Source organism: Puntigrus tetrazona, chromosome 16, assembly GCF_018831695.1.
Source record: "Puntigrus tetrazona isolate hp1 chromosome 16, ASM1883169v1, whole genome shotgun sequence".
NCBI classification, from domain to species: domain Eukaryota; kingdom Metazoa; phylum Chordata; class Actinopteri; order Cypriniformes; family Cyprinidae; genus Puntigrus; species Puntigrus tetrazona.
The window spans coordinates 7,363,239-7,379,143 of NC_056714.1; the positions used below are offsets into that span (position 1 = coordinate 7,363,239).

Consider the following 15,905-nt stretch of genomic DNA (forward strand, 5'->3'; position numbering starts at 1 on the left):
AAATATTTGCTTTGTTCTTTCTTTGTCTGTTTCTGAACATTGATGAACATTTCTGATGTTATACAGATGTCTTATCAAAAGTGTGAAATATGGATCATTTATCTTATTTTTTGGCGAACAATGTGCTTTACGACAGAGATTTCCTCTTAAAATTCAAACATCTGTATGATGTTCCTCAGGGTCCCTTTACTCTGATTTGCACCAAACACGTTTCTGTTAAAGCTAATAATAAACGGCGATGGAATATCAGTCATTGCGTCTCATTTCAAGGTCCATTTGTGCTTCAGACAGCAGATCTGATAGAAAAATGAATTCTGTCCTCAGACGTAGACCATTACCTCAGCAGAGCTAATGAAATATGAGCGGCGTTTGTGATTGACTTAATTACAGACTGAGAGGCTTTATTGAGTCGGCCTGTAATCTGTGTTCACAGCGTCAGGAGATTCACACGCTCTCTCACAGATCAAATAAAAACATAGATCCTCATAGAAACAACCGGGACGCAGAAACCCTGAAGCTCCCTCACAGGAAGACCTGGGGAACATCCGGCATCAAAATGAGAATAAGAGCCCCACAATCGGCTCGAGAGACTGACCGTGATGGAGAAGAGCTTCACGCTGATCCAAACAATCCCAGCAGAGCCGTGTCCTCCTCCTGCTCCCACACAGAGCGTATAATCACACACACGTGTCTCTCACATCATTCCCCGTTAATATCAGAGAACTGAGCGCTCGCTTGATCAGTAAAGGAATAGTTTGCTCAGAAAAGAAGTTGAAGTTTTCTGTCCTTCATGCTTGTATAGTCTGTCCTAAACTAATGTATGGTATGTTTCCAGAGGATTCTGGCCAGATTCAACAATGTGGTGGTGGTTTTGGTGTAAATTCAGTGTGAGTCGGAGAAAACTACGCTTTTTCTTTCCTGGAGAAGAACGAAGCAGAAGTAAAGCAACTGAGACTTTATTTCACAGTTATATTTATACTTCATATATATATATATATATATATATATATATATATATATATATATATATATATATATATTTCAATTAAAAAGGAACTCAATTAATCAAGGAACTTGAATTCTGTGGCAGAAACAAGCTGCTGTATTAATCCAAAGATATGATCTTCTCACAAATCTTTTTTTACATTATTTTTACAAAGCAGACTCTGAACAGACGCTCTGATCATCAGAAGTGAGCCTGCAGGAGACATCATGAACTGATGAAGAAACACTGATTCATCTGCAGTGATCTCATGACATCTACAGCAAACGTGGGATCTGAACGGAGAGGACCTGAAGGAGGACAGGATCACAGACCACCCACAAACACCCCATCAGTCATCATCTATCACTCATGAACTCAAACACGTGCCGTTTGAGGAAGAGTAATGATGACAGAAGATCACTTACAGATGAACTGAGGTCAACCTTTACACAGAAATTATTCTTATGCATATATAACACAAAGGGCTATGTAGAATATTTTAGAAGACTTTTTACTCCAAAACATCGCTTTTAATTTAACTTCTGTTTCTTTTTTCCCTTCTTCTTCTTCTTCAGTGCAGCTTGAAGAAAACAGTAGCTTTAGATTATCTGATACATAAATCAACGTGTTCCCACATCAATAAACTCACAGATCACCCATCACTGAACTCGTGAGGAAAGCCCACATCTGGATCCTCACACACATTTAGAGTACTTCTCACACACAGAAGAGCGAGCTGAGAGATCTCCTCAGAGCAGCGACCTGTTTCTTCACTGAGAGAATCTAAAGAAGCTTTCAGCCACCGCCGCCTCCTCAATTACTTTCTCAAACTCCTGCAGCACTTTAATACCTACCTGTGGCTTAAATTCCAATCACTACAGAGAGTCCTGATGGAGAGAGGACAACATCACCTACACACACTCACACACACACACACACACACACTCACACACACACACACTCACACACACACACACACACACACACACACACACACACACACACACACACACACACACACACACACACTCACACACACACACACACACACACACACACACACACAGACACACTCACACACACACACACACACACACACACACACACACACACACACACACACACACACACACACACACACACACACACACACACACACACACACACACACACACACACACACACACACTCACACACACACACACACACACACACACACACACACACACACACACACACACACACACACACACACTCACACACACACACACACACACACACACACACACACTCACACACACACACTCACACACACACAGACACACTCACACACACTCACACACACACACACACACACACACACACACTCACACACACACACACACACACACACACACACACATAGAGAAAGGTCTTTAAAATACCACTCATCAGTCACGGCTGGTGTTTTCTTGACTGTCAGCGCTTCTAACAGAAACCACTTCAGACGCTGGATGCTTTAGATATTAGACACAAAATAAGATATGACTGAAAACAACAGAAATCATCAGGGCCGGCCCAAGCCTTTCAAGGGCCCTAAGCTGAAGTTTATTCGGGGCCCCTAATATGATTATTGTCAAAGCTTGATTATTCACACAAATCTAACGCTCCCCATCTGTTTGTTGTAGTGTTACTTACATCATACTAGTGTTTGTTTTTACTCTTCCTCTTCTTTTATTTCTTCTCAGGAGCTGTTTGAACTTAACATTCAAAGTCATAAAAGACAGCTGAATTAAACAGCAGACAATGCTTTTACAGAAATATTAATCACAGTTGTATGTTTTTCTAATAAACATTAAACAGCAGAGAACATCTGTAAGACAACAACTCTTGATCTGTCTGTAGATGACTGAGGTATAATGAAGCTGGAGAATAATATCAGTCACAAAGCAGACGAGGGAAAGAACCTAAAGCTGGGCTCGGTGGAATCCTGGATCCTGATTGGTCAGTGGCACATTCTGGTTAGTTATTCTCAGATAATAACCGGTAAAACTAATAACAGCGGTGGACCGGTCACTGCCTGCAGCTGGGAAAAGTGTTTCTTCATGGAAACTGTGTTTGGTTGGCCAATAAAATATTAAAACTCAGTTCAGTAATACGGACCTGGTTTCACGGACTCCCTCGCTCCTTTCACACACAACACTGCTGGCAAATATTTCAGCTCAAATCAAGGTTCTTTGTCTAATTATTTACTTTTGTGTCAAGAAGCCGTGTAATAAGTGTAATAATGTAAATCAAGCGGGAATCACAGAATAAAATATACCCACGACAGTTACTTTAACGTAGAAGACAAAAACTTTAATCATGAAAAATGTTATATTATAATAAAATGTTTGTTGCTGATGTCTACAAGCAGGTTAATGTTAATGTCTAGTTAATTGGTTAATGTTTAACTGAATAACCAGAGAAAGACAAGCTCCGGAAAAAAGATGCGGAACAACGTGGAAATAATAAAATAATACGTAGAGATTATTACATTATTTAATATTGTACTTTCGCATAATTATCATTGCCCAAATTAAATAAATAAAACAAAAGGTACTTTCATGTAGGCTCCTCTTGAGGGGCCCCTGGTGGACACGGGGCCCTGAGCGGCCGCTTAGTTTGTTTATGCCTTGAGCTGGCTCTGGAAATCAGTATCATCCGGTCTGAATTAAACATCGCTGCTCGCTGAACACACACAGACTGCTCCGCACCCGTCGAGCTAATCTCTCATTACCACAGAAAGAGATATACATTTAGTGTAGTGTGCTGCGCCCAGCGGCTTCAGAACGGAGCACTACGAGCTCTCAGGACGCTCTGGAACGCAGCGCAGACTTCACACGGTCCGAGCCGCAGACGCTGACACACAGACACGGACTCGAGGAAACATCCGCTCTCTCTTGGGGAACATGCAAATCCTCACGGAGCTCCATAAACACAGCAATAAATCAGCAGGATCTTATCAGAGCTGGGCTGATGAGCTGGGCTGCTTACACACACACACACACACACACACACACACACACAGACACACACACACACACACACACACAGACACACACACACACACACACACACACACACACACACACACACACACACACACACACACACACACACACACACACACACACACACACACACACACAGACACACACACACACACACACACACACACACACACACACACACACACACACACACACACACACACACACACACACACACACACACACACACACACACACACACACACACACACACACACACACACACACACACACACACACACACACACACACAGACACACACACACACACACAGACACACACAGACACACACACACACACACACACAAAACAGCTGCGCTTGCCAGAATTTTAGTGTAAAAAATATGGTAGCAACATTTTAGGTTTTCTGGTTTTAACTTAAATTAAATGCCTTAATTTCATTAACTGTTATAATAACCACTGAGAACCACAAAAGAAAGGGACATGATGAACCAAAGCAACAGAAAGTCATAACCTCCATAATGTCCAGATGTCCTCAGACTGTTTAGAAAGAAATAAGACCAGTTTGAGACCTGGCATCAAATTTGAAATCTCATTTTGTGCATAAAATTAGCAAAATTTCTCAGTTTAAACATTTGTTATATCTATTTTCTGTTGTGAGCTTAATATTGGCACAGGAATTATTATTTTATTTTATTTTAAACATCCCAACATTTCTGTAAAGAAGGTGCATAGTCTCTCAACACTAACACCATCATGGGGACTGAAATAATGCAATAAACATTGTGACATACAATCATAATGTACAAAACTGATAAGAAAAATTAAGAAAACTGTTATTTCAACAACAAAAAAATATAAAATTGACAGGGAATTGTGGCGATGTCCATTTATGTTTATTTACTTCCAAAAACGGTATACTACTGTTATACTATAATACAGTTTTCACTGTATATAGAAGGGGAACTGAGCAATGAACAGATTTTTGTACAGTCTTTAACATTAAAATCCATTATCATTGTTATTTTTTCAGTCTGTTCCTACCGTATGAGAACGAGGTTAAATGAGTGGCTCGGTTAAATCCATTAAACCCATGAATCACAGCATTAAGGCAGACAGCGAGAAGCAGGACACCAGTTTAATCTGTTTGAGGACAGACCGGTCCGGCCGGGTTTTACACTAACATCATTTCTCTCTGAATATGTGTTCATGTGTTCATTGATTTCATTCTTAGCATCATGACGCCAGTCTTCGGTGTCACATGATCCTTCAGAAATCATTCTGATTTGTTAAAATATCTGATAAATGCTATTTTATAAAAGAAAAGGTAACATGTCTTTAGTGACACTAGCGACCAATTTAATGAATCCTTGTTGAACAAAAACAGGAATTTCCTTTTTTTTTTTTAGTGTCACACAAAAATATCAGGCAGCACAACTATATTTAACATTGATAATTATCAAAAATATGTCTTGAGCAGCAAATCAGCATACTAGTAATGTAGTGTCAAGTCTTATATGGCATAATAAATTGTCTTAAAAGCAAAAACAGCAGCATCCAGGTCACGCATGTGCCAGCCAAGCAGCTGCCATAGAGATGCACGGTAACAGATAACAGTCTCCATGTATGAACACATGTCTGACCTTGACCCTGAGTTCAGCAAAAACTCTCCTGAAGGCCTCATCTCACACACACACACACACACACACACACACACACACTAATAAATGATGATACTGCTATGATGACATTGGCCACAGCTGATGATGATGATGATGATGATGATGATGATGCAAACCATTTGATTTGACCAGTCTTTTTCTGCTCCTCTCTGATGACAGTCATGCCGTTGCCTGACCCGTACAGAAAACACACGCCTGCTCCGGGGTTACGCCTGCAGTCCAGGGACGCATTTGCCTCGGGACAGAAATACACTGACATAAATATTTGAAGAACATTTCGACTGAGTAGGTAAATCCTCTCTGACCACCCAGTCGGTGTCTAGAGCAGCGCTGCTTTATTCATTCACTTGAAAATATATGTGCTCTCGGCCTGATTTCCTAACTTACAGCCGCACCGCAAGCGTTCTGCAGCGGAGGACTGGAGAGAGTAGAGTCAGACCTGCCCTCCGTCCCGGGGCAGCCGCACATCAGAGAGCAGCTCTGTAAATACAGCCTTTATTCCCGCTCTAACCTCCACCGATTTACACCGACATCAAACGCAAGCGTGCGCCCGCAGCGTGACATGTGCCCTCGTTTGACTCGTGACTGGTGCAGCGTCGCACCAAAAGAGAGCAACTTGATTAAAAGTCCTTATTAAATCAAGACTAAACATTCCCAGAATGCTTTCCCTTCGACCGGAAACCCACTGGACGGCTGCTTTTATTAGCGGGTGAGAGCAGTGTGTGTGTGTGTGTGTCTGTGTGTGTGTGTGTGTGTGTGTGTGTGTGTGTGTGTGTTTGTCTGTGTGTGAGTGTGTGTCTGTGTGTGTGTGTGGTGTGTGTCTGTGTGTGTGTGTGGTGTGTGTGTGTGTGTGTGTGTGTGTGTGTGTGTGTGTGTGTGTGTGTGTGTGTGTGTGTGTGAGTGTGTGTGAGTGTGTGTGTGTGTGTGTGTGTGTGTGTGTGTGTGTGTGTGTGTGTGTGTGTGTGTGTGTGTGTGTGTGTGTGTGTGTGTGTGTGTGTGTGTGTGTGTGTGTGTGTGTGTGTGTGTGTGTGTGTGTGTGTGTGTGTGTGTGTGTGTGTGTGTGTGTGTGCGTGCGTGCGGCCAGAACCAAGAACAACAGCGGAGCTCTTTTACTTTCCAAGCGCTCTCACAGACTGACCGGTCGGCCACCCAGGTGACGGCGCAGGAGCTGCCAGCCGTGTTTATAAGCCAGGGCTGGATTACGAGCCGTGTGTGTGTGTGTGTGTGTGCGGTGGGGTCTGTTCAGCTGTGTCTCATTAACATTTGCCTCTCGATGAGAACAGAGCACCATCATAACAAGAGTTTATTATTACCAGTGCCTGAGGATAGTCAAGCTCAGGTGTGTCCTTCGTAAACGCTCTCACATTGTGATATACAAACAAGAGCTGCCCGTTTAACACACTCATTTAGCGTGATCAATTATTTAACAATGAATAATGCACTGCTTCCTTGTATGTAGCACTTACTGAAATGTTGGCTAATGTCTTTGAATCATGTTCGCAAGGGGCTTCTTTCGGCAAATATTGATGAATGTGATTCTTTTGTTGTTCAAGCTGTTTCCCTCAAAAAAAAAAAAAAAAAAAGATTTTTCCACTGGCTTCATGAACACTGCTTTAATAAATTTTGTAGCCTGGCAGCAAAGTAAAAAAAAATAGGCTATAAATGAACTACATGGTCACATGACTTCTCCATCACCAACGTTAAGCTTCAAAAACAACAACAACAAAACACACTCAAATTGAACAGACCCCACCGCACGCACACGGCTCGTAATCCTGTAAGAAAACGTGCCATAAACCTTACACTTTTTTGTACTGTATTTTATTTTAATGTTAAATTATATAAAAACGTTTTATTCTGTCATTTCATTGTATTACACATTAAGCCTTTGACTCTATTTCCTCCTGTGTATGTATGAGACCAATAAAACTTGAATTCTGAATGACGGAAATGAAAGCGTTCAAATTTGTTAATATTTGTTGATAATTTGTTTCTGTGCGTTGGCCAACAAAAATATGTCCTCCCTGCAGCGCTCCGCCGCACAGCGCTGAGATCCTTCCTCTACAGCGTCCGAGCAGAAAGCACACATTAACACACACATGCATGCATCCTTGAAATCTGGACTCGGCTGGTAGTTGAGCCAAATGACACACAGACCTGCTCTCAGCCTCCTCTCCTGCTGACCTCGCTTGAGCCGCGGCCAATCATAACGGCTGTCCGGAGCCAAAGGTGTTCACCAGGGCTCTGCTCGGGGCCCGCTGCTGATTTCTCTGCGAGGTGAACGGGGCGCAGGCTTTGATCTGTGGGGGCTTGTGGGCCTAACCCAGCGCTGAACCGAGCGCATCCTCTGTGCGGTGGGCTTCGGTTACGCCGTCAACCTCCTTTTCTCCACAGGGCGAGCGCACCGTAGCATGCTAGCTTGCGGTGGGAAGGGTTCGCCACTGAGTTGTGCTGAGAGTGCATCGGCCAGGCTTGGCAGCGTCTCTCTGGCACGGCTGAAGTCAGAACGAATGACCTTCCAGAGCCCTCGCCGGCATGCCAGCCCTGATCTACTGGGCAAGGAAACTTGGCCGACGCTCCGCGTGAAGGCGTTCACATACGCACAGCTCCGACACGAACAGGACACAACCTCTCCACACATTCTGCTGACACACAGAGACGGCCGGCCCGACACGCAGCTATCCTCAAAGCTTCCGGCACAAGATCTTTGGCGTTCCTCTCAATGACCTCTTCCTCCACGCGAGGTCAACAATCACAGACGCAGAAGGAGCACGTAAAGATCTCGCTCCCTGATCTATTCCCTTCAAACCTCAGTCGATCCTGCAGGACGATCCATTTGTGGCCTGGAAAGAAACACATTTAAAGCCTCAAATGAAAGCTTGTGTTACTAATGTCTGTCAGGCGCACAGGTTCAGCTGCGGGTCAGAGCTGTGGCCGGTACGTCTCTGATTACTCAGCAGGAAAAGACGAACAGCGGAGGCCTAAAGGACATGAAGCCTTCCCCGGTGCTGCGCACAACAACCTCGGTGTGCATTAAAGACGAGATGGACACTATGATTTGATTCCATTCCCCATGTCGTAAACGTTTGGCTCATATATTTGGCTGGATATCCTAATGTAGTCACATTTTGTCATGATAAGGTTTTTTGAGGGCAGGACATTGTATGCAATTTCAATTTCAGAACGGTTATCAAGATTCAATATTCAAATGTACTGACAGCAGGCCATCCCATCTCAACAATAAAAACATGCACGGGCCGCTGGCGATGGAAATGAAAGGTGATTGAGACGACAGCTGAGCGCACCGCTCTGATTCTTCACACGGACATGAATCGTTCTGTGCTGAGTTCTCCTGTCTTCAGAGCACACGGTCAGTACTGCCCCGAGGAGCTCCGTGACGGATTTGAGCAACTCTGACCATGTATTAAATAAATGCTATAAAAATATCAGAAACGTGTTGGTAACATTGACCATTTTTTTTATGTTACTATATGTCATTTTATTTTATGATATATTATATGATATATAATAAACACATATACGTTGAATGCAACAGAAATTGAAAACAGAAAACTGCATAGAGATTAATCCATACTTAATCCATACTTATTAAATTATATACTTATAATTCTGTTTTCTTGCACTGAAGTCATTTAGCATTCATGTATTCCCGCCAGCAGAGGACAGAGATGTAACTGTGCTACCGATCCCCGCATGCAGGAGGAGCTGCTTATTCGAGAGAGACGTTCAGACAGAAACAGAGCGCTTGTGAACAGAATTACTGTAAACCAAGCTGATCTACTCAGAAGACCATCACGCTGTTTAGACACTGATGTGCTGCGTCACTGTACTGAGCTGTTCCTGTTTAAAGCTGAGAACGGAGAACCCCAGGCTGAGCTCGTGTCCTGAAGTCACCTGGAGCTAACGTGATCGGGTGCGCTCGTATTTCATGAGAGCGTTTTCACACAGTCCTGGTGTCTCACACATCAATCACTGCCAGACGATACACACCTCATCATGACAGTGTGGAGAGACACCCCAGACCCGAGCAGAGGGGCCCGCTGAAACTGAGCAGTGTGAGATAAAGCTGCTGACAGACGTCATCTACGGCACAGAAACCAGTCACGGTCTGAGACAATACAGCAGACGCATTCACAAACACCCAAAACGTGCTCGGGCCTTCATCACACTGATGATGCTGCTTTGAGTTAGGAGAGACGGGGGCTAGCTCTCACATTATTTACTTTAGAATCCAATAATTCAAATTATTCATAATAATTCAGTTTGCCTGATTTTAGTTGTGTGTATGTATGCTGTACATGTATTGTAGAGTCAACCGGGATTTGAAGGTGTTGAAAGTGCTTTAGAAATACAGAAAAAAGAATGAAAACAGGATTAAAAACAGCCTTCTTCTGATCTGAATCCACATTCAACATCCTGTACCCTAAATGTGACTAAATGCCCCAACCTGAAATGAGTTCACCCAGCGGCTCATGTTAAATCATGTCAGTGTGTTTTACTGTGTTCACTTGTTAAACAGACATTATTCAATCTTGGTTTTGGCTGGTATTTGTGAAGCTGCAATCAAGTAAAGATTTTTAGTGCACAGTATGCTGTATGAGCTGTTCCTGACGGAGGTCCTGAGGTCTGACCTCCAGCTCGTTCAGGACGTGTCTTCTGGACACCACACACTGCAGCGCTCCCATCCCCGCTCAAACGCTTTATTAGCCAAGAAAAACCTTGTGTCTGGTGTAAATTGCTTCACCTAATGTGATCGCTCGCCTCGCGTTGTTTATATTGTGTTAGGAGTCAAGATTGCACAAACAAATTAAGAGACGCACCTACAATAAGTGAGAGCAATCATTTTCCATCAACTGGACTAATCAGATTTGAGTGTCATCTGATATAAGGTTCCCTCATCTCGTTACGGTACACGGATCTGGCAGAACGCTGCGCTTATTACACTCTCAAAGCAGGAGCCGGATAGAGAGATAACAAGCTGTTGACGAACTGAAATCCATATTGTGATAGAAGAAAGTGCTACGAGAGTTTCCCGTCTCACCGGTTTTCCTGCTTCGTATCGGTTTGAGGAGCCTCTGAAGCGCCGTTAGCAGTAGCTGAGAGGTAATGCATACCGTCACAATACTGGCTGAACCGCATAGCATTAATAAATGTCAAGAGAGACGGACAGACGCTTTACTATCAGAGCTTGTCAAGAAAAACCCTACGTGAATGGCATACAAGGCAATCTCTTTGTCGTGTTTGATCCGCTTCCTTGTCTTTCCAGTGTGATGACTTCCACTGAACTCAAAACTACTCTTTTCCAAATAATAAGAGTTCACTGCCAGCACCGGTAAAATACATACTAATAATAAGACATATAAACATGTGCTTAACAAATATACCAAAAATAATATGAATATGAAAAACAATTATTACATTTAAAAAAGAAAAACTTTGTCTTCTACAAGAGCAAGTTGCAAAACGTTACAAACGCATAAATTCTTGTTGAAAGGTAATTGTAAGATAATTTGTAGTTGATTCTGTCGTGAGGGTTTAATGAGCTTCGCTGGGTAAAAAACACACACAGAGTCACTTAAAGGTTACGCTACGCTTGTCTTCTTTCACTATCACCAGATAAAAATGTAAAAGTGTCCCCGTTTGTCTGCTTGTTTCTTGTTTTGTAGAGCAGTAGACGTCATTATGAAGCTAAAACACCTGTCATATTAACCAGCAGCATATACAAAATATCATAAGTGCACATTTAAGCAGTTTTTGTGTTTTTCAAGATGTAAAGAATCACTGTTTAGAAGTGAACAAAATGAAGTGGGTTTAAACTATATAAATTAAAAGTGTTCATTTTACTGTAATTGCCATGCATTTTTGTTATTCATAATTCACATTATATGGCTACTTTTAATTATCAGAATATGTCACAAATCACTCATTTACATATAAACTCATATCTTGTAGTGTACAGTCACGCTCCTGTTTAGTGACATGCTAAAAATATTATTCTGCTGTTGTGTCCCACCTATAAAATGGGTCTGGAATGACAAAGTCTAAATGATGAGAGTTTCCACTTTGTCCACGCTTATATTCCCACGGCAGAGACAGAGACGCCTGACCTGATGGAGCACGTTGTGTTCGGAGCAGGACTCTCGCTGACCGTCTGAATCCCAGACCAATCAGATGTATTTACACACGGGTCTCACTCAAACACGGCTGTACATCACCGTGTCTTCTCTTCGGCACAAACACCCCGTAACGAGCGCTCGGTGTCCGGAGGAAAACGCTGGGACTCGGTGTGCTGCTGCTGCTGCAAGGCATGCTGGGATGCGTTGACCTTTTCCTCAGATCATTATTAATACATGCAGGGCATTAGGAAAGGTTAATGAGTGAGAGGAAAGCAAACAAGGGCCACAGAGCCTGGAAGGAGCTGACGCTTTCATTCACAAAACTTCACCCTTCACTCACGGACATAAAGATCATGAATAAACAGAACCTTTCTGTTTCACAAAAGCAGGTTCTTTAGATAAAAGGTAAGAAAGAGATGCTTCTGTAAAGTACCTTTCACTAAGTGGTTCTTTGCGGAAACAAAAATGGTTCTTACATGGCATTGTCGTAAAAAAAACGTCAAAAAATTACTATAAAGTATAAGTTACAGACCGTTGAAATAGGAGCCTCTTCATCATTTTCAGATTCTGAAGGGTTTATTCTGTGGAAATATCCCAAAACCGTTGAAGGAATACTTCACTCAAAACTCTTTTATAGCTGCTAATATGTTTTAAAAAGCCATCATTAAGCATATGCCATGAAGATGCTCTTTAGTTTGGGATATTTATCAAATGCTCTGCACAAGTGTGAAACAAATCTGGTGGTGTGTCTCCTGCACCGATGATGAGATGTGTGTCATCTCACTGTATGCATGTATACTAGTGTACACGTGAAAAGAGAAGCACGCTTTGAGCACACTCACACTTAGCGGGTTTTGTTGAAATGTTCATTTGGAAGCAGATAAAGTGAAACACGGCGCTCAGTCATCACCAGATCACGGTGTCTCAGGTCTACTTCCAAACAGGTCTTACTAACACAGTCCACCCGACAGAGACAGTGAACACTAATGAGTGAAAACAGAAAAAGGCCTTGGGCTTGACCTCATCTTTGTGGTGATCAGTGTTTGATTGAGGTGGGCTCTTTCTAACGCCTGGTTTTCTTCTGCTTGTTGTAATTCTGTTGTGAAGCACATTCCTTTCAGGAAAACTCGTTAGTAAATCTTCGTTAGCATTTCATTATGCAAACCCAAAAACGTATTTTAAAATCACGATGAACAATAAATGGGATATATTAAGTGGAGTAGGAGTAGGTTGATGCATTCTGCTGTGTTGGCAACGGTTAAGAAACGCTTTACGCTGCAAATCTAGTGAGGTAATATACACAGTTTTCTCCGATGAACGTTAAGAAATTCAAGCCCCTTTCACACACACAGTCTTTACACATCAAGAGATTGCAGGACCTTTTCAAACGTGCATGTATTATTTAACTGCAGCCAAATGCCTGAAAACTTGAAGCTCTGTCAAAAAGCACTTCTGTCACGCCTGACAGAAATATCATCAGTCTGGTTTGTGTGAAGTTTAATCAGATTTAATGTCTTTAATTCAGTTCAGTTTTATTTTGTTTCTCTTTTCTTTCGTGATTCTGCTTGTTAACAGTTCATCACTGTCTTAATGATTAATGAATCTCATCTCATTACCTTCACTGATTCAGTGTTACTCTGTAGTGTGCACATTAGTGTTCATGAGGATGTAGTTTAAAGGGTTAGATGTAAACGCTTGAAATTCAACAGCAATAAACTGTAATTATTTCACGGCAAGAACCTGTAGAAAGACAGTAAAATCATCTTAATTCAATGAATTACTGTAAAATGTAACTTTCAGATTAACCAAAAGAGTGTTTTTTACTGAAATATAAGTGAAGTCCACAGAAACAGCTGCAAAGTCATGAAGTGAAATTGAGAGTAACTACTGTATTTAACTGTATTACTGTGTTTTTGCTCAGGAGAGATCTGATCTTCATTTAAAGACTTGAAGTAGTGATGATCTTTTTACGTGTTTCAGCACATGCATGTGTGTTATAGCAATTTGAGTTAAAGATATTTAAATATTTGCATTCATTTAAAATATTTGCTGTTTTGTACTAAGACACATTTATTCTCAGTGGACTCGAATCAGTTCACATTACTATCACTGTATGAATACTAGTAACCTCGAACAGTTTGAAGTGATTAGAGCAGAGCTCATTTCCTTATATTCTAGTATAACAGTAACATGCTGTAAAAATGAAGAGCTGTAGATTAACAGTACAGTCAGTTACTGTTATTAACAGCACATACAAATGAGTGAATTTAGATGTTCAGTAAGTTCTACCACAAAATATACACCAAAGAAGTTGTGATCGTATTCTTGTGATCTTTTTTGCATTTTAAGGTTTTTGTCAAAAAGGGTGTATCAGTGTCTCAATTACACAGCAACCAGTGTGAATACATGTAAACACACCCTAGGACGTTGGGCATCATTGCAATGAACCGGTTTTGTTGGAGCTTCACAGAGCATAGCAGCTCTTCAAAATACAACAATACTGTTTTGAGAAGGTCATGGGTTGAAATGTGTTCCCTGAGCGTTCAGCTCCAGAGGTCATTCTACTTTATTACCGTGATTTTACCTGAAACGGAGCGATTCTTCTCTCGCCGCATGCACTAAACACATACACTCCTGCCTTGATACGATATCTGAGGAGATCAACTTTAAAGAGCCTCGGCGCTGCTTTCAACTCTTTCTCCAGGCCAGCGAGAGTCTTTGTTGATAAGCCACGGACGTCCACAGAGCTGTCTGGGGATCTGTTTCATTGGAGCAGGCTGATGGGTTATTTCAGGCCGAAACTCCAGAGCGTCTACCTGTCCGTGCTCCCCATCCTCTACAGATCGAGATGGATGTGTGCAAATCCGCTCACTTTTAACCCACGAGGACAGCCCTGTTTCGACAGTCTCCGCAGGCCAAGAAAGAGCGCGTTTGGCAAGCGTTCGCAGACGTCCTGTCATCAGACACGTACAGCATCTCTCGGTGTCTTGCCAGGCAGCGCTCAGCGAGGGTGAGAGGAGCCTGGGCCGGGATCCAGCCGCAGCCAGACTCCACAGGACGTCCTAACACCGCGAGCTGGCGTTTGTGAAGCACGAGAGATCTAGGTGCGAAACAGATGTCAAAGTTGCTGAAATGCAAAAAGCGCTAACCTGCGACTGCTGACAGGCCTGCCTCGCTGGGTTCATCAGCAGCGTGTTTGTGTTGCATAACTGCGAGAAAAGTCCCACGCTGACCAGTCGTCATGACTTCAGCGATCGCTTGACCTCAGCAGCTTTAAGTCCATCTCCAGAGTCTCTGACAAACTCACCATCACTAGAAAACAAAGTATAGTCTAATAAATGTAGCGTGATTTTTATTTATTTAGATATCTGATGTAAACTGGAAATGCATCATGTTTTCAAAACAAATCTATTATATTAACACATATCTGTTACATTAATATTTTACTGGTGAAGATGTTTTTAACAGTAACAGTAAATATATAATCTCGTCCTCTCAGAATACCTTGCCTAAAGACATATTCTTCGCAATATTCTGCTTCTGCTTAAAAACCATTCGTTTATCCACTATTAAAGATTAATAGATTTAGCTAGTGTGCTTCCAAAGAGAAGACCATCCGATCGTGTCAAATATAATTTTCTTTCTCCTGATCTTCTCTCTCTGAATGGTGCGCCCTGCTCGTCTGTAGATTGGTTTGCATCTCTCACGGTGAACATCTCGCGCCGCTCTCCTGCTGTACTTCGGTGACCTTTCTGTGAATGAGGTAAACATGGAGGGATTCGTGCAACACCGCTCGTGCGTGACCGCCGCTGGCCACCGGGGGCAGACTGCTCCGTTTATTCCCCGCTCGGCCGGGTCAGGGCCCCGTGGAGGGCCCCGTGGAGGAGTAAGAGCCTCCTCCTCGCCAGGGCTGTAAAAATGTCGGGAGGCAATCTCCGTCCTCCCACCGTGCTCCGAGGGCCCTTCTTTAACCTCACCTGAGACGGCTCTCCACACAATGCCTCTCCTGTCACTCGCTGCCACTCCTTCATCATGTATAATTTATCGCATTTAATTACTGCGCCGCTGC

The 15,905-nt window shown here is 42.6% G+C and overlaps 1 long non-coding RNA gene across 8 annotated transcripts in view; it reads right to left on the reverse strand.

Moving 5' to 3' along the window:
* LOC122360224 overlaps window positions 1-15,905 on the reverse strand; it is a 54,825-nt gene that overhangs the window by 31,713 nt on the left and 7,207 nt on the right. For 2 of the 8 annotated variants that reach the window (XR_006252788.1, XR_006252786.1), the window contains exon 3: window positions 14,986-15,148. The exons of 5 other annotated variants lie outside the window; for them this stretch is intronic. This is a non-coding gene — a long non-coding RNA (uncharacterized LOC122360224). Of the gene's footprint in view, window positions 1-6,693; window positions 15,149-15,905 lie in introns of those variants that run through there. One more of the 8 variants, XR_006252783.1, reaches the window with a different exon arrangement.